The sequence below is a fragment of the Dromiciops gliroides genome, chromosome 3 (assembly GCF_019393635.1).
Source record: "Dromiciops gliroides isolate mDroGli1 chromosome 3, mDroGli1.pri, whole genome shotgun sequence".
Taxonomy (NCBI): Eukaryota; Metazoa; Chordata; class Mammalia; order Microbiotheria; family Microbiotheriidae; genus Dromiciops; species Dromiciops gliroides.
The window spans coordinates 512,691,304-512,714,849 of NC_057863.1; positions in this window are offsets into that span (position 1 = coordinate 512,691,304).

The window sequence follows — 23,546 nt, forward strand, 5'->3', positions numbered from 1 at the left end:
AATTCATTCCCTCTTTTTGTGTGTTCACTTTCTGGTTTTAGGAAACTAGTCTGACAAGCCGCTCATAAAAGACTTCCATTGACAGAATGGACCTCAGTGACAAATGGACTTTGGAGGAAGGTCCTAGGTTGGCTCATCCTGGAATGCATCATTTTGCAAGTTCAAGGGCAGGTAGGATGGCTTTCCACTTGCCTACTCCACCTGCTGTTTTCTCTCTTCTGATCACATTGCTCTAATGCTAAACTCTCAACTGGAGCTTCTTAAACTTTTTGGGGGACCATGGATTCTTTTGGCAGTCTGGTGAGGTCTATGGATTCTTTCTTAGAATAATGGTTTTAAATGTCTAAAATAGAATGCATAAGATTAAAAAGGAAACATTTCTATCGAAATATGGTTATGAAAATATTTTTTAAAAAAGTTTATAGACTCCAGGTTAAGAACCTTTCCTCTAGAGGTTCCAACATCAGTAAAGCAGACAAGGAATAAGACTAGGGTTAGAGTCAGGAGATCTGGATTTGTGTCTTGATTCTGCCACTTAAAAGCTGTAAGACCGAGCATATCCCATAAAGGGCTTTAAGTCTTGGTTTCCTCATCTTCAAGATAAAAGTGATTATACTTGCCTGACCTGCCCTACAGCATTTTTTTTATGAGGAAAGCATGTTAGATCTGATTAAGGTTTATGTGGCAATGGATAGAGAGCTGGCCTTTCTCTGGACAAGTCACTTAACCTCTCAACGCTCTAGACAATTCTCTAAGAGTATATCTTCCAGAGAAGGTGCCAACTTGCACCGGTAGAGGAAATTTATCACCAATAGCTCCCTACCTCAATGAAATCATTGTTCTAGCTTTTGTTCTGTTTTGCTTTATATATGGTGCCATGCAGGCAAGCTATTTAAACTCTGAGCCTCAGTTTCTACAAGTACAAAATGTAGGTAATGATAACCATCTAGACAGCTAGGGGGTATAATGGATAGGATGCTGGACCCGGAAACAGGAAGATCTGAGTTCAAATCCAGTTTCAGATACTTCCTAGCTGTGTGACTGTCACATTTAAACCTTTGTCTGCTTCAATTTCCTCATCCATAAAATGAGGATAACAATAGCTTCTAGCTCCCAGTGTTGTTGTAAGGATAAAACGAGATAATATTTGTAAAAGCAATCAAACAAAACTTTGTAAACCTTAAAGTGCTACATAAAAGTTAACTTTCATTATTATCATTTGAAAAAGTTGTAATTAAGCCTCAAATGAGAAAAATATATAAATGCTATAAAGAGCTATATAAGTTTTTGTTGCTGTTCATTTGTTTCAGTCATGACCAGCTCTTCATGAGCCAGCTTGGGGTTATCTTGGTAAAGATACTGGAGTGATTTGACATTTTCTTCTCCACCTCATTTTACAGATGAGGAAACTGAGGCAAACAGGATTAAATTACTTGTTTGGGGTCAAAGGTCATACAGATAGTAAATATCTGAATCTGAATTTGAATTTAGGAACTCTTGACTCCAGGGCCAGAACTCTATCCACTGTGCCACCTAGCTGTCCATAATATATGTAACATATAATATATATACATATATGTACTATAGATATAATATAAAGAGCCATCAGTATAAGTGTAAGCTGTCATCATCATATCATCATGGAAGGATAGAGATTTTGTCCTTGCCTCTAACTCCACAAACTAATACAGATCAAGCTGTCTATGTTACTTTAAGGAGGAGGTAATTAAAACAATAGCAGCTCTCAGCAGTTTGCATTCACCCATTCATTCCTTCATTCATTCATCAAACATTAATTAAACACCCATTTTATGTAGAATACTCTGCAGGTGCTAGAGAATAGAGTTCAGAAAAGACATGAATCCCTACCCTCATTGAGCTATGACCCATCAGAGGAATGAATAAAAGACAAACAGAGAATGATAACGCACAATAGCACATGCATTAGGTTCAAGGTTGGAAGGAAAAAATGCTATATAAAATCAAGAGGGAAAGGACATTATGAACAGTGGAAAGCAGAGAAGGCTTCATGGAAGAGATGGCATTTGAGTTGATCTTTAAAGGATGAGTAGAAATTCAACAGGGTAAGGTGGGGAAGAAGGATATTCTGGGCACAAGGAATGGTATGAACACATTTGAGAAATGTGAGAAAACAGAGCACATTTGGAGAGAAGAGGATTGATTGTTCATCTTGGCAGAAGTATAGTGAGTATGGAAAGAAGCAGTTTTAGAGAAAGCTGGAAAGGCATCATAGCGTCAAAATACATAGGGCTTTAAATGCCCAGCAGAGCAAGGAGTTTGAACTTGATAAGGAAAGCAATAAAGAAAGATCTGGAGTAGAAAAATGACATGCCCAACCTATATTTTCACCAACATAGGAAACCTCTAAGGGGCAGCTACCTGGTGTGGTACGCAGAGTACTGAGCTTGCAATCTGGAAGACTCATTCATCTTCTGGAATTTGAATCTGGCCTCAGACATTTACTAGCTCTGTGACCCTGGGCAAGTCATTTAACCCTGTTTATCTCAGTTTCCTCATCTGTAAAATGACCTGAAGAAGGAAATGGCAAAAACTACTCCAGTAACTTTGCCAAGTGAGGTCAAGAAGAGTCAGGCATGTTTGAAACAACTGAACAACAAAAGGGAACCTCTGATGTCAAAATTTCCTCCATCAATACAGATAAACAACTGTAACTTATCCTCTTAGAGAGTTGGAAGGCTGGGAAATTGAGGGGATGGAAAGAGCCTTGAGAGGATAGGTGACTTGCCCATGCTAAAAGGTGTCAGAGACTGGACTCAGAGTGCCTTACTCCAGTAAAGAGGTGTGAGGGGACACAGGCAGCTGGCTCCCAAGCTCTGGCCTCTGTCCCACCTAAATCTAAAAACCTATGACTGGGCAGCTAGGTGGCGCAGTGGATAGAGCATTGGCCCTGGAGTCAGGAGTACCTGAGTTCAAATCCGGTCTAAGACACTTAACACTTATTAGCTGTGTGACCCTGGACAAGTCACTTAACCCAATTGCCTCACTAAAAAATAAAAAAAAAAAACCTATGACCAATCCCTGCCCCTGAAGCACACCCCAGAAATCCTGCTGAAAGAAATTCTGCCCAGCAGCTTGGCATCATAAGAACTTGTCTAGCCTACTGGGTGGAGCTAATTTGGCTCTGAATCATGCAAAAATAAATGAGGTCATTAAATATTAATTAATATTGATCATCAAAAATATTAATTAAATATGAATAAATAGTGCCCTTAGTTCTTAACCCATTGACACCCCCTACTTACTTACTACTTGGTGCTGCCTCTCATTGAAAGATTATTCTGGAGAGTGGTAAAAAAAATATTTATGGGAGTGGGGGGGCAAGGATTGGAGTCAGTCATTTGGTCAACAAACATTTATTAAAGGCCTACTACGTGCCAGGCATTGTGCTAAGTGTTGCTCTGTTAGTGGTTGCAACAATCAAAGTAATTGGCAATGAGGCCCTTTATTAGGAAAGTGGTTTTGAGAATGGAGAAGAGACTGTGGCGGGAAGGGATTTTATAGAGATGGGATGGACAGTAATTGGTAAGTGATTATATGTGAGGGGTGAAGGCAAGGGAAAAGCAATATTGTCCTTTACCCTCATGTAGATCCTCAAAGCCTGAAGCACTTTTCAGAAATGACCTTCCAGATATATTGCTACAGGGGCTAGGAGGGTCTCTCATATGTTTCACTGCTGGACGATTTCCCTTGAATAAGCTGTTCATTCATCAGAAAAGACACTCTCAGGAAAAAAAGGCTATAAGATTCTCTTGTCCGTAGGATGTTGTCTGTGGGAATGGAAGGCTTGATGGTTAAGTATATTAGAGAAGCACCATGGTGTGTGGTGAGAAGAGCAATGGACTTGATGTGTCAAAGGCACCTGGCTCTGCCTTGATGGTGATAATGAAGGTGATGATGACGACGACTAACATTTACATAGTACCTAGAATGTGTCAAGTGCTTTACAATTATCTCATTTGAACCTCACAACAACTTTGGGAGGTATTATTATTATTATTATCCCCATTGTTGTTATTGTTGTTGAGTGTTTTTAGTCATGTCCAACTCTCTGTGACCCCATTTGGTGTCTTCTTGGCACAGATACTAGTGTGGTTTTGCCTTTTTCTTCTCCAGCTCATTTTACAGACCTGGAACTGAGGCAAATGGAGTTGTGACTTGCCCAGGGTAATATAGCTAATAAGTATTGGAGGCCAGATTTGAACTCAGGAACATGAGTTTTCCTGACTCCCAGGTCCAGCACTCTAACCACTGTGCCACCTAGCAGCCCCATTTACAGAGAACAATTTTTAAATGACCTACCCAGGCTCATACAAATAATAAATGTTTGAGGTTGGATTTGAACTCTTTTTGAATTTAGGCCCAGTGTGCAATCCATTGTGCCACCTACCTACTGTACCTCACTGTGTAACTTTAGGCAAGCCACTTCATTCCTCAGTCTCCTCATCAGTTAAAATGAGAGAGTTGGACTAGAATCTCCAAGGTCCCTTCTACATCTAAAATCCTATGATCATATGAAAACTTAAGCACCCAGAAGCTCAATGACTTATCAAAGGCCAAATGGCCAACCTCTGTTTTTCAGGTCTCATGACTCCCTTGCCCCATAAATCTTGCCCCGTCTCTGAAGCTGTGCCACACTGTGCCAGTTTCTTCCACTTTCAAATGGAGAAAATAACACTTGCTTTAACCAGCTCACAGTGTTATTTTGAAGGTTGAGTGAGCTAATTAATGGCTGTAAAATACTTCAAAACCCTAAATATATAGCATAAACATGAGGTTATTATTATAATTTTTAGTCATAATAATAGCCATAGTGGAACAATGCCCTTCTAGAGCCTCCTCTTCTGCTTGGGTTTTCCCCCATTCCATTGAAGCATTCTTTAGTTGACCCCAAGAATACCACTTTCACCACTTTCACTACTTTCATGATTCCTAAAGCTTAGAACCAAAGTCTCTGTATGAGCCTGACAACAATAAAGCTTAGAGCCTTCACCTTGGCCCCTTGGTCTAGAAGCTCTGGGGCTCAGGAAGCACTTTAGATGCTTGTAAACAACCTCCCACCTCTAATTGTTGTAGCCACTCCCATAGATCAGCCTACACGCCCACCTGGAAAGCTGCAAGGTTTCTGCTACATGTCAAGTCAAGTCCAGTCAAAAGACATTTATTAAGCACTTTCTATGTGTCAGGCACTTTGCTAATAAGTTCTAGGTGCACAAATACAAATGACGAAAGAAAGACAGTCCCTGGCCTCAAGGAACTTGATTCTAATGGTAAGAAGACACACAAAATAGAGCTGAAAGGGGAGTGTGTGTGTGTGTGTGTGTGTGTGTGTGTGTGTGTGTGTGTGTGTGTGTAATATTAGTAATGGAGGCATGGTGACAAAGTTGGTCTTGGCCCTTCCTCAAAATTGAGGCTCTGGGAGGAACTCAACAATGGGAAAAGAGAGCTGTGGGACTGGAGGAAGAAAGCAACAATATGGTGGCACAGACTAAAGAGTGAAGCATGGCTGGAGGAATAATAAAAAATCAGCATGGGGGAATCCTTTCTACTGGCTGGTCATGTGGCCTGCAGAGTTATTGAGGAATGGTATTTGTATGTGGATAAAGTGAGGGAGTTTGTATAAGACCTGGTAACCTGAAGACATCTGCCCTTGCTGGTTGCTGGCCTTGATTTTGAGTGTGTTTCCCTTTGGGTCAACATCCTAGCCACTGGTCAAGAGAATGGACTTTTTGTCTTCTGGGAGATTATAGATCTGTGGAGGAGCCACAGACCATGTGTCTGTGGGTGACATATTGGAGCTAGGGCCCTAGTCAGATCAGATTACCAAAGGGCCCAAACTCATCCATATAAACTTTTGTCTAAGAATGTGGTTCTCAGGTCCCACCTTGCTTTGATACAACATAAAAGCTACCTGTCTTAAGTAACAGTGATATGTCTACTGATTTCTTAGTTGCATTATAGACACATCCCAATTAATGTCATTAACCAATAACATCATGTTATTGTTATGTCAAAGCCATACTTTCACCACTCATTCCTTCCAAGAAGTTTACTGCACCTTCCATACTCTGATGTGTGTTTTCGTGGTTAAGCCGGATATAGCAGTATCCTTATGATTGGTTGTTGTTGTCTTTCATTCTCGAAGAGGACCAAAAAGACACCACTATGTTAGAGTCAATTTGCAGTTTATCTGACTGGCTGATCAAAACAACAGGAGCTCAGAATGCTCTACCAGAGGTTGGGCACAAGCCCATGAGAACATTTGGGGTGGATTCTCTAAATTTGAGCATCTTGAGTGTTTTGAACTACTTCAATTCTGCTTTGCCAGTGCCTTTTTTGATGAGGGCATGCCATATTGGGTGGTGATTTGCCAGCATCTCCTATGTCACCTAATAAATTCCAAAATTTTTAGGTACTTGATAGTTGCTGTTTGAAGACTGCAGGAAAAAAGCTATTTCTTTATCTTAATTGATACCTGTTGTTCTTATATTGCACTCACTTCTCTCTTTCTTTCTTTTTTTGGGGTGGGGCAATGAGGATTAAATGACTTGCCCAAGGTCACACAGCTAGTAAGTGTCAAGTGTCTGAGGCTGGATTTGAACTCAGGTCCTCCTGAATCCAGGGCCAGTGCTCTATCCACTGTGCCACCTAGCTGTCCCTATATTTATAATCAAGGAAAAAACTGTCCAAAAATGTAGGTCTCATTCTGCATCTTGAATCCATCATCTCTCTTTCAGGGGGTGAGTGGCATGCTTCATCACTGATCATCTTAAATCATAATTGGTCATTGCATTGATCAAATCACTTTATCTAGACCCAAACTCCAGTTTCTCATTTCCAATTGTCTATTGGACATTTCAGACTAAATGTCTTGGCAGACATCTTAAACCCAACACATCCAAAATTAAACTCATTAACTTCCTCCTTTTCCCAGCTTTCCTATTACTGTCCAGGGTACCATCATCCTCCCAACCATCCAGGCTACAGCCATAGATCCCTGACTCCTCACTCTCACCTCAACTATATCCAATCTGTTTTCAATTCCTGTTGATTTTTATTTATTTTTTTTTTTTTAGTGAGGCAATTGGGTTAAGTGACTTGCCCAGGGTCACACAGCTAGTAAGTGTCAAGTGTCTGAGGCTAGATTTGAACTCAGATACTCCTGAATCCAAGGCCAGTGCTCTATTCACTGCGCCACCTAGCTGCCCCCAATTCCTGTTGATTTTTAACGTTGTAACAATTTGAAAATATGCCCCCTTCTCTGCTCTAATATTGCCACCACCCTGGTACAGGTCCTCCTCATTTCATGCCTAGACTATTGCAAAACCCTTCTGGTTTGCCTCTCTACTCAAGTCTTTGCACACAAAGGGCCTTTCTCCCCTCATCTTTCAAAGTTATCTATCTAAAGCACTGGTCTGACTATGCCATACATTCTACCCCAAACTCCCCTACCTCTCACCATTCCAGTGGATTCCTATCACCTTCAGGAACAAATATAAAAGTCCTCTTCTTGGCTAGAAAAACCCTTTATAACTTGCTCCTTTCCTAGCTTTCCAGTCTTCCTACATCCTACTCCCCTCTTCATATTCTGAGATCCAGTGACTCCGGCTTCCTAGCTATTCCTCCTGACTGAGCATTTTCATTGGCTAGCTCTCATGCCTGGAACATTCTCCATCTTCATCTCTGTCTCCTGGCTTTTTTGGCTTCCTTCAAGTCCCAGCTAAAACCTCACCTTCTACAAGAAATATTTCCTGATCCTCTTTAATGTTAGTGCCTTGTTTCTGAGATTATTTCCAATTTATCTCGTATATAGCTTGTTTGTCCATAGCTATTTACATGTACTGCCCCCCCCATTAGACTATGAACTACTTGAGAACAGATCTGTTTTTACCTTTTTTGGTATCCCTAGCACTTAGCACAGTGCCTGACACATTAAGTAGGTCCTTAATAAATAATTGTTTGACTTGATTTGAACAGAGTTCTTAGGTCTCTCAAAGTTGTTTGTCTTTACAATGCTGTTATCATATAAATTACTCTCCTTGTTCTGCTAACTTCATTCTGTATCATTTTATCACAGATTTCTTTGACATTTCTTTCAGCATTTCTCATAGAACAATAGTATTATGTTCATATACTATAATTCCTTTAGCCCTTCCTCAGTTTATGGATATTGCCCCTTATTAGTTTCCAGTTCTTTGGTACTATGAAAAGAACTGCTAAAATATTTTGTACATATGGATCCTTTTACTCTTTCTTTGATCTTTTTGGGGTGTATAGTAGTAGTAGTAGTAGTTGTTGTTGTTGTTTGTCCTTTGTTCTTGAAGAGGACCATGGCATAGGGAAGTGATGTCATGACTTGCAGTGAATTGGATTTAAATGAGGAAGACCTGTGCAAAGCCACCTGGATCTCTCTCTCTCTTCCAGAGTCATCTGGGTCCAGTGGCAAGATATATATTAGGATGACTGGAGATGGCCTGGATGTTTGAGGCAATTGGGGTTAAGTGACTTGATCAGGGTCACACAGCCAGTAGTGTCAAGTGTCTTGAGTCACATTTGAACTCAGGTCCTCCTGACTCCAGGGTCAGTGCTTTATCTACTTAGCCACCAACTGCCCCCTTGTAGGAGTATTGCTGGTTCAAAGGGTATGTACTGTTTAGTGATTTGGGGAGCATAGTTCCAAATTGCTTTCCAGGATGAATGGGACAACTCACAGCTCCACAAACAATGCATTAGTGTACATATTTTCCTATAACTCCTCCAATCTTTTTTTTTTTTTTTTTGCGGGGCAATGGGGGTTAAGTGACTTGCCCAGGGCCACACAGCTAGTAAGTGTTAAGTGTCTGAGGCTGGATTTGAACTCAGGTACTCCTGAATCCAGGGCCAGCGCTTTAACCACTGCGCCATCTAGCTGCCCCCCCTTTTTTTTTTTGGGTCTTCTTTGCCAATCTGATCAGCATGAGATAGAATCTCAGAGTTGTTTTAATGTGTATTTCTGTAATTAGTAGTGACTTGGAGCATTTTTTTCATATAGTTAAGCATATCTTTTCAGGATGACTACACATTATTCCTCCTTACCCCTCTATGCTCCAATCAAATAAATTTCTTATAGAACATTAAATTGTCCATCTCTACGCTTTGACCCAAGATCATTCCCATCTATTTTTAGCATAACTTCCCTCTACATCTCTGTCCTTAGAATTCCTATGGTCCTTCAAGAATCAGCTCAAGTGCTACCTCTTACAAAATGCCTTTCCTGACTCTCTAGTGGTTAGTGTCCACCCTTCAAAATTACTTTTTTTCCTTCCAATTTTGTATTTACTAGTCTTTGTATCTGCTCTTTTCTGTCCGTCCCATCCCCCCTCCAATAATAGCATGGATATTACTTGAGGGCAGAAACTTTTCATTTTTTTCTTTTTTCTTTTGTATCTCCAGTGCCAAGAACAAAAACTGGTAGTTGTTTAACACATGTTTATCCAATTGAATCAAATAACAAAATGGTTTTGTATCACAGAATTACTGAATGTCAGAGGCAGAGAAACCTTAGAAGTTACTTAGTTACACTCTTTCATTTTAGAGAAGATGAATTTGAAACCCAGAGAAATGAAACGTGCTGCCCGAGATCTTGCAGTTAGTTACTAAGCAGCTGAATCAAGCTTGGAATCCATGTCTTTTCACTCCAAGTCACTATATCTACTATATAATCTGTGGCATTCCAATCAGAATGACAATTTATGATTATTTGTTGACATGTGCAGATCTAACCTAGGTTAACCCATTCAACAGTTAAAGAATTTTAGAGGTGAAGGGAGCCCTCTTTTATAGCATACTGTCTTTATACCACTTCTGCAGTCTGTCCAGGGCTGTTTGGAACTTTGTCCAGATCTATATGATCATTATTGCTTATTTAGTTGTCTTCATGGAAAGTAGAAGACAGTCCCCATAAGGCAGAAAAAGAAAATAAATAGGTTTTGTCCCAGTGTATGAAATGTTATCCTCTTGGAGTCAAAGCCTCAGGGATTCCCTCCTATAGCCACCACAATAAATGAGCCCAAATGACTTTGACCCACTTGTTTTTGCTATATCCATCTCCTTCTAAGTTTCCTCCATCCCTACCATGGTTTATACCAGATGTTCCATCTCTTAGTCTCTGGTTTCAGTTTCCATGTGTGTTCATACAGTTTCCATTTCTACTGAGACACTAGGACAATTTCTGGAAATCTCAGGGAGCCTGGGCTTTTGTTTCTTGCCTCTTAGTATCTTCAGGGATGCTCATTCGGAGAGATATTCATTGCGGGTGAGTCACAGTCCTTAACTGAAAGCACAACATCTACCTCTGCTCAGTCCTCAGGGCATGTGTGTGTGTGTAGGTGCCATCAGGGTGGGGCCACCTTCAAAAACTAGACCAAGCAGAATTTCCAGGAGCAAAATTCCCATGATGTCTGATGGCTAGGTGGAGATTCCAAAGGAAAATCCCTCTACTGATCCCCCTCCCAACCTTTATAAAAAATGCAAAAAAAGGGCATGTTACCACCCCTGTCCCTCTGTGCCCTGTCCTTCCCCCACTCAAACGTGGGCAAATTGTCTCTTGGAATAAGTCTGCTAATAACTTGTTGTTATCAGTTGTCCCATGGCCCTGCTCATTATTCCTGTAACTTCCCAGACAAAAACTATCTCTTTCTGAGTACTTTCCCCCCATATGCATTATCTTTCCCATTTAGAATGTAAGCTCCTTGAGGATAAGGCTAAGGACTGTCTGGTCTTTTGTATTTGTATCTCAGACATTTAGCACATCCTTAACACTTTATAAATGCTTTTTCATTCATTCATTATTTCAACCCTGTGTTTTCTGGAATTCTCTCTTTAGGGAGCTTAATCATTAACTTCCCTTGCAGCTTTCTCCTGATGGCTTTATGGATTCCTAACTAATAGGCTTCAGTCCTATTCACTTCCATACTATGATAGGATCATGTTGATGATGAAGGTGATGATGATAAATGGGGTGGTGGTGATGGTAGCTAACATTTTTATGGCATTTTAAGGTTCAAAAAGTGCTTTACATTTAATCTTCACTATAACCCTATGAGGTAGGCATTATTATTATCCCTATTATGTAGATGAGGAAGTTGAGACTCAGAAAAGTTAAATGACTTGCCTAACTCCACACTGTTAGTAAGTGGTAGAGCCAGGATTTGGATGTACATTTTTACAAATGTTTATGCTTGGTGTACAGAAAAAGACCGTCCTTTTGTGCATTCACAAACATATATACATGCCCTGTTTGATAATAGAAATGTTCATTTTTCATGATTCCCTGTACTGTGCACATAACTTTATATACCCTCATTATCATTTGAATTTGTAGTATTCTGAGTATTCACAAAATTGAACTCATAAAAATTTTGTTTCTAAAGTATTTTGAAGATCATGCCATTACTGGCTCATATAAACACACACATATTCATATCCATATAACAGTCAAAGGTCAAAATGTAACTACTGTTAACATCACCTTTGGGATGTTGAATAATGGTTAACATCTATTTGTTTGCATAGGCAAGTCTGTATTGTGTAAAGTTTGTTGTTATTGTTCAGTCATTTTCAGTTCTGTCTGATTCTTCCTGACTCTGTTTGGGATTTTATTGGCAAAGATACTGGAGTGGTTTGCCATTTCCTTCTCCACCTCATTTTACAGATGAAGGTACTGAAGTAAACAGGGTCAAGTGACTTGCCCAAGGTCACACAGCTAGTAAGTGTCCGAGTATGGATTTGAACTCAGGAAGATGAGTCTTCTTGACTCTAGGCCTGACACTCTATCCACTGTATCACCTAGTTGCCCTGTATAAGGTTCAGAAATTCCTTATTTTACAGTAAGTTGAGGCTTAAATTTGGTTTAAGCTTAAAGATACAACTAGAAAAACAAATTTTTTGCCCCTGAGGTTGTGTCCATGTTATTAATCATGGCCAGTTTTGTTCCTTATGGAAGGATCTCTTAATATTGGTACCATGTTTCAATACTTAGCTATCTGTCTTGGTTAATGTCAGGAATCAGTCGACTAATTCCCAAATTAACCATCCTAGGGTTAAGGCAATACATCATATATGTGTGTGTATGTGTATACATATGTATGTACATATACATATATTTATAAGCTGGACACATATATACACTCACATTATAACTATATATGGCTGTCCATGTGACCAGCAAATTTATTCATCCTGTCCATGTAAAATGTGCCTTTTCCTCAGTATTAGAGGTTGCAGCCTTTATTTGCAGAGCTTAGGGCTGCAATTTTTCATCTTTGCCTTACTCTCTGCTGGTTGTCTTTGATTGAAAATAGCCACTTTATTCCCAATTCTTTTATAACACACTGGTCTGTCTGTTCTTCTGGTTTCTCGGTTGTCCATAGCTAGGCCACATAATTTGAGGTGAGGTTTTTGGATTATTTCTCCCCCATGAAGGTCTTAAGACATTTCTTCTCTCTCTTGCTTTGAAGCACTCAGCTGCTTGGGAAACTTGCTATTCATCCTTTCTCTGCATAGGGCTAATCTTGCAAAAGGCTCTCATCAGGTCTAGGTAAAGGAAGTCTCTGGATTGTGACCCGCAGTTGTTCGCCAGGTGTGTTTGAGAATTCCAATGGTTTTGGATATTTTGAACAACCATAAAACAGGGAGGTGTAAATAGAAGGGATTTTTCCCTGTGCAATTTTTCAAGGGTATCTTTAAAAGGGTCACTGTCTTTCTCTCATGCACAACCTTTTGGAATGTTACCTTTCTTTACATAGACTTTGTTTCTTTCTGGAACTTCAAGCACACACAGATACACACACACCAAGGTGGGAAGTTGTCAGATTATGGCTATTGTATAGAACATTCAACAGACAATTAGTACATTTGAATCATAATAGAGTGGGAGAGGGTCTTGAAAATCCCATAGACCAAGTTTCTCATTTTGTTGTTGTTCTGTTGATTAGTCCTGTTGAACTCTTCTTCACCCATTTGGGGTTTTCTTGGCAGAGATACTGGAGTGGTTTGCCATTTCTTTCTCCAGCTCATTTTACAGATGAGGAAACTGAGGCAAAGATGGTTAAGTGACTTGCTCAGGGTCTCACAGCTAGTAAGTGTTTGAGGCTGGATTCGAACTCAAGTCCTTCTGACCCCAGGGCTGTCACTCTGAATGACCTAGTTGCCAGGAAAATGAGGCTCAAACTGCTGAAGTGACTTAGGATCATAAATCTAGACCTGGAAGGGCTCACAGGCAGTATCTAATCCAACCCCCTTGTTTTATAGACGAGGTAACTAAGGCTAAAATAGGTAAAGACTTGAGTATGTTCACGTAGCTAGTTTGGGACAGAGTTGGAATGAAAGTCTACGTCCTTTGCCAGGGGTGTGCTGGGAACTGTTTAACAACTGGCTTTTGGGGAAGGGGGTAGTTGTGTACACAGCACACACACACACACACACACTTTTAAATTTAATCTGAATTGCTAACATTTTCTCCATGACTTGTGTGTGTGTGTGTGAGGCAATTGGGGTTAAGTGACTCTCCCAGGGTCACACAGCTAGTAATTAAGTGTCTGAGGCCAGATTTGAACTCAGGTACTCCTGAATCCAGGGCCGGTGCTCTTTCCACTGTGCCACCTAGCTGCCCCCTGTCCATGACTTTCTTAAGTCACACTAGACAATCAGCAAAACAATAAATCACACCCTGATTTTTGGCTTTTGCCAATTTTTGAGGTAGAAATGTTCACACTGAAAATTGAGTAGCGATTTCTTGGGAGCCATTTTGAGCTTACTTCATCACATCCCTCTCTGAATGCTACTTCAATAATCACTGTCCACCACCACCACCACCATCATCATCACTACCACCACCACCACCGATTTTTATAGAAAGCTTTCAAGCTTGCAAAGTGGTTGCCATACATTTTCTCTATTGAGCCTCACAATTGTGCTGGGAGATAAGCTGATGAAGAGAAAACTGAGTGTCAGAGAAATTAAGAGAGTTGCCCAGGATATGAGGCAGAGTTCAAATTTAGGTCTTAGGACCCCAAGTTTAGCAATTTATACATTTTGGAACATTGAATGAAATTCACACTTTCATGTGTGGTCATGAAAAGAAACAATTCCCATGCAGGCCTCTGGGCAGGATGCTAAGGTTGAATAACATGTGATCAGCATGCCCTCTGCAATGTAGTTATTACATACTCAGCCTGTAGGATTTAAAAAAAGGTTTAGTCATAGATTTCAATAGCAGCAAATGTTTTTTGCCTTTTATATTAAGAGGGTATTTTATTTTATTTCACTCAGTAGATCAAACTGAGTACAAGTTGGAAGTGTATGAATTTTCTCTGTAGGGATGTTCTTTGTGTGTATTTTTAGAATGGTTCTTCATTGTGTTTCATGTCTACTTCTCTATTTTGTGACTTCTTTATCTTGTCAAAGTTTCCCCTTTATTTATTTCCCTTTTGGCCTGGTGTTGAGTTAGGATTTCTTTGAATCCTCCATTCTCTGTGATATTTGGTTGCCCAATTCTTGGAGGTGGTGGTGGTGGAGGGGAACCTGGGCAAATTAGACACTTGTATGTATTTCATAGAACTCCTGGCTTGCATGGATGGTTTCTTGTTAAACGGGATTTACAAAATGAAACTTGCCTGTGATATTTTGGTAGGATAGGAATGAATCCTTGGCAGACATGTTCCCGGTTGGTAGAACCTTTTCTTCATTTTTCTTTATTTTTATTTTTGGCTCAAGAGAATGACTTTTTCCAGGCTAGCTATAGTTAGCTGTTATTATGAGTAAGCACACTTTCTTCTCCTAGAGGATGCCAAATATTTGCAGTTACCTGGGACTGGGCTTTCATTCCAGTGAAAGAATGCAGCTATGTTTTCTTTTTTCCCTTGGCCCATCATGGGTTGGTAAGAGTAGGATTATAATGGAAGGAAAACAGGGACCCAGGAGAGATCCTGCCATAAGAGTTGTATGACCTTTGCAGAAGCAGACCCTAAGTCCAATAGAAAGAACCCAGAGACTAAATGTCTGCAATACAGTTTTACTCATAAAGAGGGCACCATGGTCTTCTTGTCTGTTGGGACCACCAAACCCTCAAAGTAATGCTGAACTTAATTTATTGGGGCTTCTTTCTGATATATCTCATTTGAGGATATATCTTTGCCTAGGTTATCATTTGTTCATCTGTTCCAGAATTGGGTAGAATAGGCAAAAAGAGGAGAAGAGCAGGATGAGTTTGTATATACAATGTCATAACCCTGCCTTGAATTAGTTCTAACCATGCTTTCAAAGGCAGGGGGAATGAGAGGGAGGCAGCAAACTGTTTCCTCTTGGCTCTACAGTTGGCAAGGGGACTGGCTTGGCAGCAAGAGACAAAACACCTCCGCCTAATACAGGAAGAGTAATGGAAAGACAGATAGCTAACTAGCTGCTGCCATCCCAGAAGATAAGAGGCTGTCAGGGGCTGTGCCCACCTTCTCTTTGTTCTTCTCCTTTGGAATGATGACCCCAGATTCTTCAGGATCCTGGAGGAGACAGTTTGTTAATGTCAATCTGGCTTCCACCATCATAAATTTCATCACTTTGCCTACCCCCTTCCTTTTTTTTTTAATTTGTTTTTGTTTTTGTTTTTTGGTGAGGCAATTGGGGTTAAGTGACTTGCCCAGGGTCACACAGCTAGTAAGTATCTGCTGTGTAGGATCATAGATTTGGAGGTGGAAAGGACCTTAAGGAGTATCGAATCCAGGGGTTCTTAACCACATATGTACATATATGAATTCTAGATATTTTGATAACTGTATTTTTTTTTTGTAAGGCAATTGGGGTTAAGTGACTTGCCCAGGGTCACACAGCTAGTAAGTGTTAAGTGTCTGAGGCCGGATTTGAACTCAGGTACTCCTGAATCCAGGGCCGGTGCTCTATCCACTGTGCCATCTAGCTGCCCCTGATAACTGTATTTTAATATAGTTTCTTTTGTAATCTGATGATTACCTAGGTCTGGGTTTTCATTCTAGTGAAAGAGTGTGGCTATGGATAACTATGCTTTCTTTTTGCTTTGGCCTCATCATGGATTGTGAGGAGTGGGTTTGTACTGAAAGGAAAACAAGGACCCTGGAGGAAACCTGCAGAGATGTATATGGCTTTTTGCAAAACCCCGAGTTCCAAAGCAAGAAATTAAGGATTAAACGTCGGTAATACAATTATTTTTATCCAAAAATCATTTAATTTTTAAACACGTGAAAATATTACTTAACCTTTTTTTACACTTTAACCCACTTAAAGATGTTTCTCTGAGAAAGGCCCTATAAGTTTCACCAGACTGACAAAAGGGTCCACAACATAAGAAAACTTAAGAACCTCTTATCTGGTCCATGTTTCTAATTTTACATTTGAGGAAACTGAGGTCTCTAGAGTCCAAGTGACTTGCCGAGTGCAGTGAGTAACAGAACTAGAATTTGAATACAGTTCTGTGACTACAAATGGAATGCTTTTTCTATCCCTCTCTTCTATGCCATCTTCTACTTATCACCTGTATGATCTGTAGGCTTCCTGGTCCTCAGTTACCTGAACTGTACCACAAAGGGGTCACATTACCTTTGAATGCTTCCAGAGGTGTGTGTCTCATGGCCAGAGGGGCATTCTTATATCTATAATATATAAAGGGTGTGGGGTAATAGAAGTCTCTCCTATTACATGGTGTTCTGACCTCACAGTTCTAAGCCAAAGCAGGCATTCTTATTGCTGTAGTGGGTGGTGGGATAGTGAAGGAGGTTTTCCAGAAAGTGTAGCCACCTGTGTGTATTCTCCTGGAACAGAAGTACATGCTGACCATTGCTCTTATTTGCCCTGCCCCAACAGAAGCTTTGGGAGTGGAATCAGTGGTTGTGTAGCCAGTAGAGCAGGGGAATGTAACCTGAGATTCTAGGGAAGTTGCACATTCCTTTCTCTATCCACCTGGGGAAAGTGTTCAACCTTCTGCAAGGAAGAATTAAATGTACAAATAATCTGATCCCAGAGACATGACCAATGCTTCTAGATAAAACAGCGTCTCCTTTATCACTGGAGAATGAGGTCCTTTAAAAGAGTAGTTGAAATTTAATCCTTTAAGTGCCAAAGATTGGTGCTTTTTAAAAAATAAAATAATTTAAGCTATTTTTGGATGAAAATCTTTCTAAAATGCATTATGCACTTCAATGGCTCAGTCAAACGGTTGACTTGTACTCCCATTGATATCAAACAATGCCACCCCTATGCCATTGCTCAAGGTCATTTTCTTTTCCCAAGCAGAGACTCTTGGGCATTCAGAATTTTGCCAGTCAGATTTAGCATCTGTTAAGTCTCTGTCCTCATGGCTTTCTACATTCTGATATTGACCCATGGGAGGACACTGGAACCCACAGCCTCATGTAGTCAAGAGCCCGACGCCTCCACAGGGCACTCGAGGCTCCACCAGATCCAGTACTAATTCTTTCTATATTTTCACAAAGGTATAAATACCCTCCTGTAGGATTGCAAACCACTGGGTTCCACATTGGCCATAGCCGCATTTTCACTGTCGTAGCCAGTAACTCTTCCTCACACACATGCATTGACTCAGTTGCCCTACATATAACATCACTCTCTGACATGAAACCCATTCATTCGAACCCAAACTGGTATCTTTTTCCTTGATCCATTTTCCTGATTACCACAGCCCACCAACAAAGAGCTCTGTTACAAACACACAGGTGTTAGATACCACCTTGTCAAATCACTCTTTAGAGCAGCACAAAAATATCTTGACACTCTTTTATTGTCCAGGAGGCAATTAACAATTGCAGGCAGCTGCACAAATGCTGTATCTTCCCTTACCCAACATCTGCACCTCCAGGATTTTCAATCTTTACAGATAAGCACAGTGCAAGTAATCACCACATTAAGAACAGGATGCATAAAAGGGTTCATTTGGAATCTGAAAAATGTCTTTCCATAGAAGCAATGTATATATAGCAGTTAGGTTCCCAGGTTAGCCCCCCAAAACCCATTTAACCCATATATATCTCGGCTACCGACCCTTTTATGTTGTTCCAGAAGAGCTACTCCAGGTTGGTAATACTCTAATGTTGAATATCTTTTAAAAACATAGCTCATGGAGCAGCTAGGTGGCACAGTGGATAAAGCACTGGCCCTGGATTCAGGAGGACCTGAGTTCAAATCCGACCTCAGACACTTGACACGTACAGCTGTGTGACCCATGGCAAGTCACTTAACCCCCATTGCCCCACCAAAAAAACAAAAAACATAGCTCATGAACCCCCTCTGATGTTTACTTTTACCAACCAGCCAGGTGATGTATAATTTTTTTTTTTTGGTGAGGCAACTGGGGTTAAGTGACTTGCCCAGAGTCACACAGCTAGTAATTGTTAAGTGTCTGAGGCCGAATTTGAACTCAGGTCTTCCTGAATCCAGGGCAGGTGCTCTATCCACTGCACCACCTAGCTGCCCCTAGAAGACATATACTTAAAAAAAAGACATTTAATTAAACAGCAAAGCAAATCATAGGATCATAGATTTTGACCCAGAAGGAACCTCATGGGCTATCTAGTCCAACCCCTTTATTTTATAGATGAGGAAACTAAGGCCCAAAGAGTGTATTTGACCTGCCTAGTGGAGATTTTCTGCCCCCAGACCCAAATCAGGGACTCTTCCAAACTACTAGATGCTGTTTAGAGGTTGGGGCTACCAAATCACTTTGCTCCCAAGAGCCTCTCTGATTAACATGCATATGAAATGGAGCAAGAACAAAAAGAAAGCAATGGTAACTGTTCATTTCTTGGTTCACATTCTTGTCCTTATTTGTTATGACTGCCATGAACAACTTCCCTAAGTCAACCATGCTTCCTCCACAGTCTATTGTTCTGCATTTTGGGCAGTTTTGTGTTCTGGCCATAATAAAACCTCTGGTTCCCTGTGTCTATAAAGTGTGTGTGTTGTGTGTATATGTAAGGGAAACAGAGACACACACAGACAGACAGACAGAGCACGCAGGTGTGCACGTGCACGTGAGAGAGAGAGAGAGAGAGAAACACAGACAGACACAGAGACAAAAAGAGATGGAGAGACAGAGACACAGAGACAAAGAGAGATGGAGAGACAGAAACAGAGACAGAAAGATAGGTTGGGGTTAAGTTTAGGGCTATTTCTTCATTGGTTCACTTTGGTCCTTCCTTAGCTGTAAGTCCTTTATAGTAAACATTTGCTCAGAATGCAATGAAAATCAACTTATCTTTATCTGGAGACAAAACCTATTATAAAAATATACAGTAAATAAACAAGATTTAAGGGAAAGCAATGCCAATTAACCAAGCAATGATGAAACAGGGGAAGGGGAAGAAGTAGAAAGGGAATAAATTCACCAGAACTACATAGCAGCAACATGATCAGGGAAACAAAATTCTTGGAGGTATCCTAGCAGATCATTCCTTAAGTGGTTCAGTGAGCCAGACAAGGCTTTAACCTCTAATAATTATATTCTGTGGGGGTTAACAAAAGCAGGGACTGTTAGCTGATAATAAGAATTTTCACCCCATTTCTTCTCCCTTCCTAGGAACTCCAAAATTCTTGGGTTTCTCTTAGGGGCCCTGTCTTGTGCAACTTCTTCACCTCCCATCATCCTTAAGTCCCTCTTTCCAGCTTGAGGGGAAAAACAACTATACTTATCATCATCCCCTTATCATCACAGCCCTTAATTCCTCAGTCATCCTTCTTCTTCCCTACATCACAATAAAAGGAGAAGGATACCTCACTTTAAAAGGCCATTAGGTAAATAGAATACTTAACTAGTGTCTGGTAGGTTTCATATAAGGCTTATTCATGCATAGTCTAGATATGGTCCAGAATACTAGCTGGGTTTTAGGGCTGATTCAGGGATATAGGTCTATTATTTTGGAATAAAGTCTCATTTACTCAGAGACAGTCAATAAATCAACAGGCATTGATAAAATGCCTACTATGTGCCAGGCACCGTCTGACCTACATTTCAGAGCCAGAATAGCTCAGTTAGTAGTACAGGAGTAAGGGATGGATTGTCATTTGTCCAAATATTTATCCAGTTGCATTCTATCCTATGTCAAATCTTTATGCTCTAGCAGGGGAATAAAGAGGTGAAGTAAGGGGGAAAGGATTTGAATAAGAGAGCCTGGCAAAAAATGTGTAGAGACAGCACTATGTCCAGAGTCCTTGGCCATATTTTTTCATCTTAGATCAACTTCTTTTTGCTCCCTTTTATGAGTTATTTAAAAAGTAGAAGTCTGGTAGTAGGAAAATTGGGCACTAATTGTAGATCTACCAACATGGGTACATATCATCACAGATAAAGAGTGGGAACTAACTTAATATCTAGGGGCTGGCAGCAATAACTGGTGCCCAAAACCCCCTTGACTACGTTGTGACCTGCCCTCACCCACTGACATGGGTTGGGGGTCCTCAAATCCCACCCAGGAGCTTCATGATGACATCATCCCACCTCCCAAAGAGACACAGGTGGCAACTAAGATCATTGACTCTCTCATGCTAGTGATCCTTAAAGGTGGTGGGTGGGGAAAGGGGGATGCTATTTTCTATATTTGCTCCTTCAACCTTTACCCTCCTAATCACCCAATTTGGTGTCCTCACATTGGGTCACAATGAACCATGGCCAGGGCATCCAGAGCTAGGCAGGAACATAGCAATTAGTCAAGTAACCAGGGGGAAAAACAAAAGCTACAGGATGTGTTTGCCCAAATGATTTGGGCCACTGGCCTGGGGTTAGGGGGAGAGCTAATGGGAAAAATTTTCCACAGTGGCTATCACATTAGGATGCACATATTTTAATATACTAAGGATCCATGATTTCATCAGGGCGAATACATTTTCAGTATTGCAGATTACAATTTTTCTGTGCCTTAGTAGATGCTCTTCATGAGTTGTTATGACCAAAAACAAGTAAACAAAAAAGAATCCCAAAGCCACCATGTGGTATTCAATTTTAGTTGGACTGGTCTCTGAATGATAGATACATTGGGGACCCCATTTAAAACATTTTTCTCATCTTAGTAGGTGCACTGACAGTCTTAGTTTAAAAAAAATCAATTCATTATGCTTTTTACATTGAGACTTCCCTCCTCCAAAGAACTTTCCTTGAAACAAAGAAAAACAGCTCAGGAAAATAAACTGACACATTGATGATGTCTGACAGTAAAGTCAGCTTTCAGCACGCCTAGTCTACACTCTTCTTACCAAGAGGTGAGAAATATATTTCATTTTTCATCCATGTAATTACCAATGTTATGGTGATTACATTAATATGAATTCTGGTTATCTTAGTGTTCTTTTTCTTTGCATTACTGTGATCACCAAGTGTGTTGTTCACTTAGTTCTGCTTCCTGTACTGCTTATCATTACGTCTTATATTCATTCAATTCAATTCTACAAGTATCTTATTAAGTATCTATTGTGCTCATGACACTGTCTTAGGGGCTGAGACTATAAAGACAAAAATGGAACCAAGGAGCATATATTCTATATTACATTCAAGTCTTCTCAAGTTCCTTCTAATGTCTCCTATTTTCTATTTTCTGTGGGATGATAGAATTTTATCACATTTAATGGCAAGACCCTTACTCAGGTTGACCTAACCTTCCTGGCTCTGAGTTAGCTCATCTGTAATTCAGAGATAACATGTTTTAAAGTGAGAAGGGATCTCTTGAAGTCTCTTCCAGGAGCTATCTAAAGGAATAAGAATGGGTCGGCATTCAAATTTAGTTCCAGTATATAAGAGAGACAGCAAGGGGTTCTCCAGAGAGCCCCTTCATCCCCAGTTCTGAAAGTCCTTTTCCTCAGGAAAGGTTGGGGGTGGGGGGGTCAGGGAAGAAACAATCAAGGTTTTTCCTAAGCATAAAATAGGAAGAGAATCTTGTGTTGCTGAACAAATGGGGTACATTTTTTTAAATAAAGGAAATGGCTGTGTTTCTCTTATATAAATAATTAAAAGGGGGAAAAAGAGAGAACGAAAACCCTATGACAGGGTATTGGGAGGTAATGTCTAATGCATTTTGAGAACATGACTGCTGTGGTCGCCTAGCAACCAGGAGGAGGCGGGTCTGTGAGGCAAGAGGGGCTCCATCCCTCCATCCATCTCTCCCCACCTTCCTTCCCTCGTCACACTCAGGCGGGGGAATGTGTTTGTCTATATGTGTGAGTCCAGGTGGGCATGTGATGTAGGAGCTCTCTGCCCACCCCACGCGCTGACTATATCCAGTTGATGAGGATGAAACTTTGGGGCTCTTGGAAGCAGGACGATGTCATCGTGGAGTTCCTCGGTGGGATGTGAAGACCCCCGCCCCAAGTCAGGGGGCGAGGGCAGATCACGAAGTAGTCAAGCTGCTGGGTGCTCTAACCCTGGCTTGGCAAATCGACTTGTGCAAAGTTTGTAGAGACCAGAGGGGCGGGCAGTCAGTGTCTTTCTCCGCGCCAGGAGGATGCTTTGGTCTCTCCTCTGGTTGACCCGAAGTTTCTCTGGCAAGCGTCCGCTCCCGGGAGATCTGACTGTCCGAGCCAGGTGTGCCATCGCCGTGACCCCGAAGGCCGGCAGGGACACCAGAGCGAGTTCTCTGCCGAGCCCAAAGCAGTTTTACTGATGCTTGCTTAACTGAGTCACCGACTGAAGCATTGCGAGTCTTTTTGAGAAATTATTATTTTATTTTTATTTCCCTCTCTCCTTCCTCCTGCAGACAATGAGTTTGCGGAATCCACAGCAACGCAGTTCAACCCAGAGGAGTTGGGTAAGTTCTTGAACCCTTGTTGGATAAAGGCATTGTCTTTTTCCTTCCTGTCTTTTGATTTCTCCCAATGACTTACTCCAGAGCTCCGGCGAGGGGCCAGCCTCTCTGCAAGGATCCCGACGCCAGGCCATGAGTCGGAACTGTGGGGAATACTTTTCTATGTGTTGGCATGTCCCGGTCCTTTATGTTAATCACATTGGCTTAGCTTAGATATTTCCGTTGCGATGTGAGCTGACTTTTTTCCCTGGGCATGTAGCTTATGTGGCTGAACTGAAGTGTGTGTGTGTGGGGGGAGGGGGGGCGCGGCGGGATGGAAACGGTGCAGCTCTTTAGAGAATCCACTTCAAGCTCAACACAAAACAAACTGGAACTTCCTTTACCACTGGCTGCTGAGCCTGCCCTAGAAAGCAGGGACTGTCCGTGTCTTCTCTGTAACTGCCTTACGGGGTACTAGCCCACTCTATAGGCAAGTATACAACAACGTATAGGTCCTCATTAATTGTAGGAGTGGAGGAAGACACTGTAGGCTAGAGTTTTAAAGTACATGTTTGGGAGCTGCAACCCTTATTTATTTTTGTCGGATGTCTTCAGGTAGCTTATTTCTCTTTACTTGTGTTTATCTCTGTGCCTTTTTTTGGACAGGGATCTGGTGTGTTTGACTGAAATATTGTCAAAAGCTGAGCTTAACCATATTTG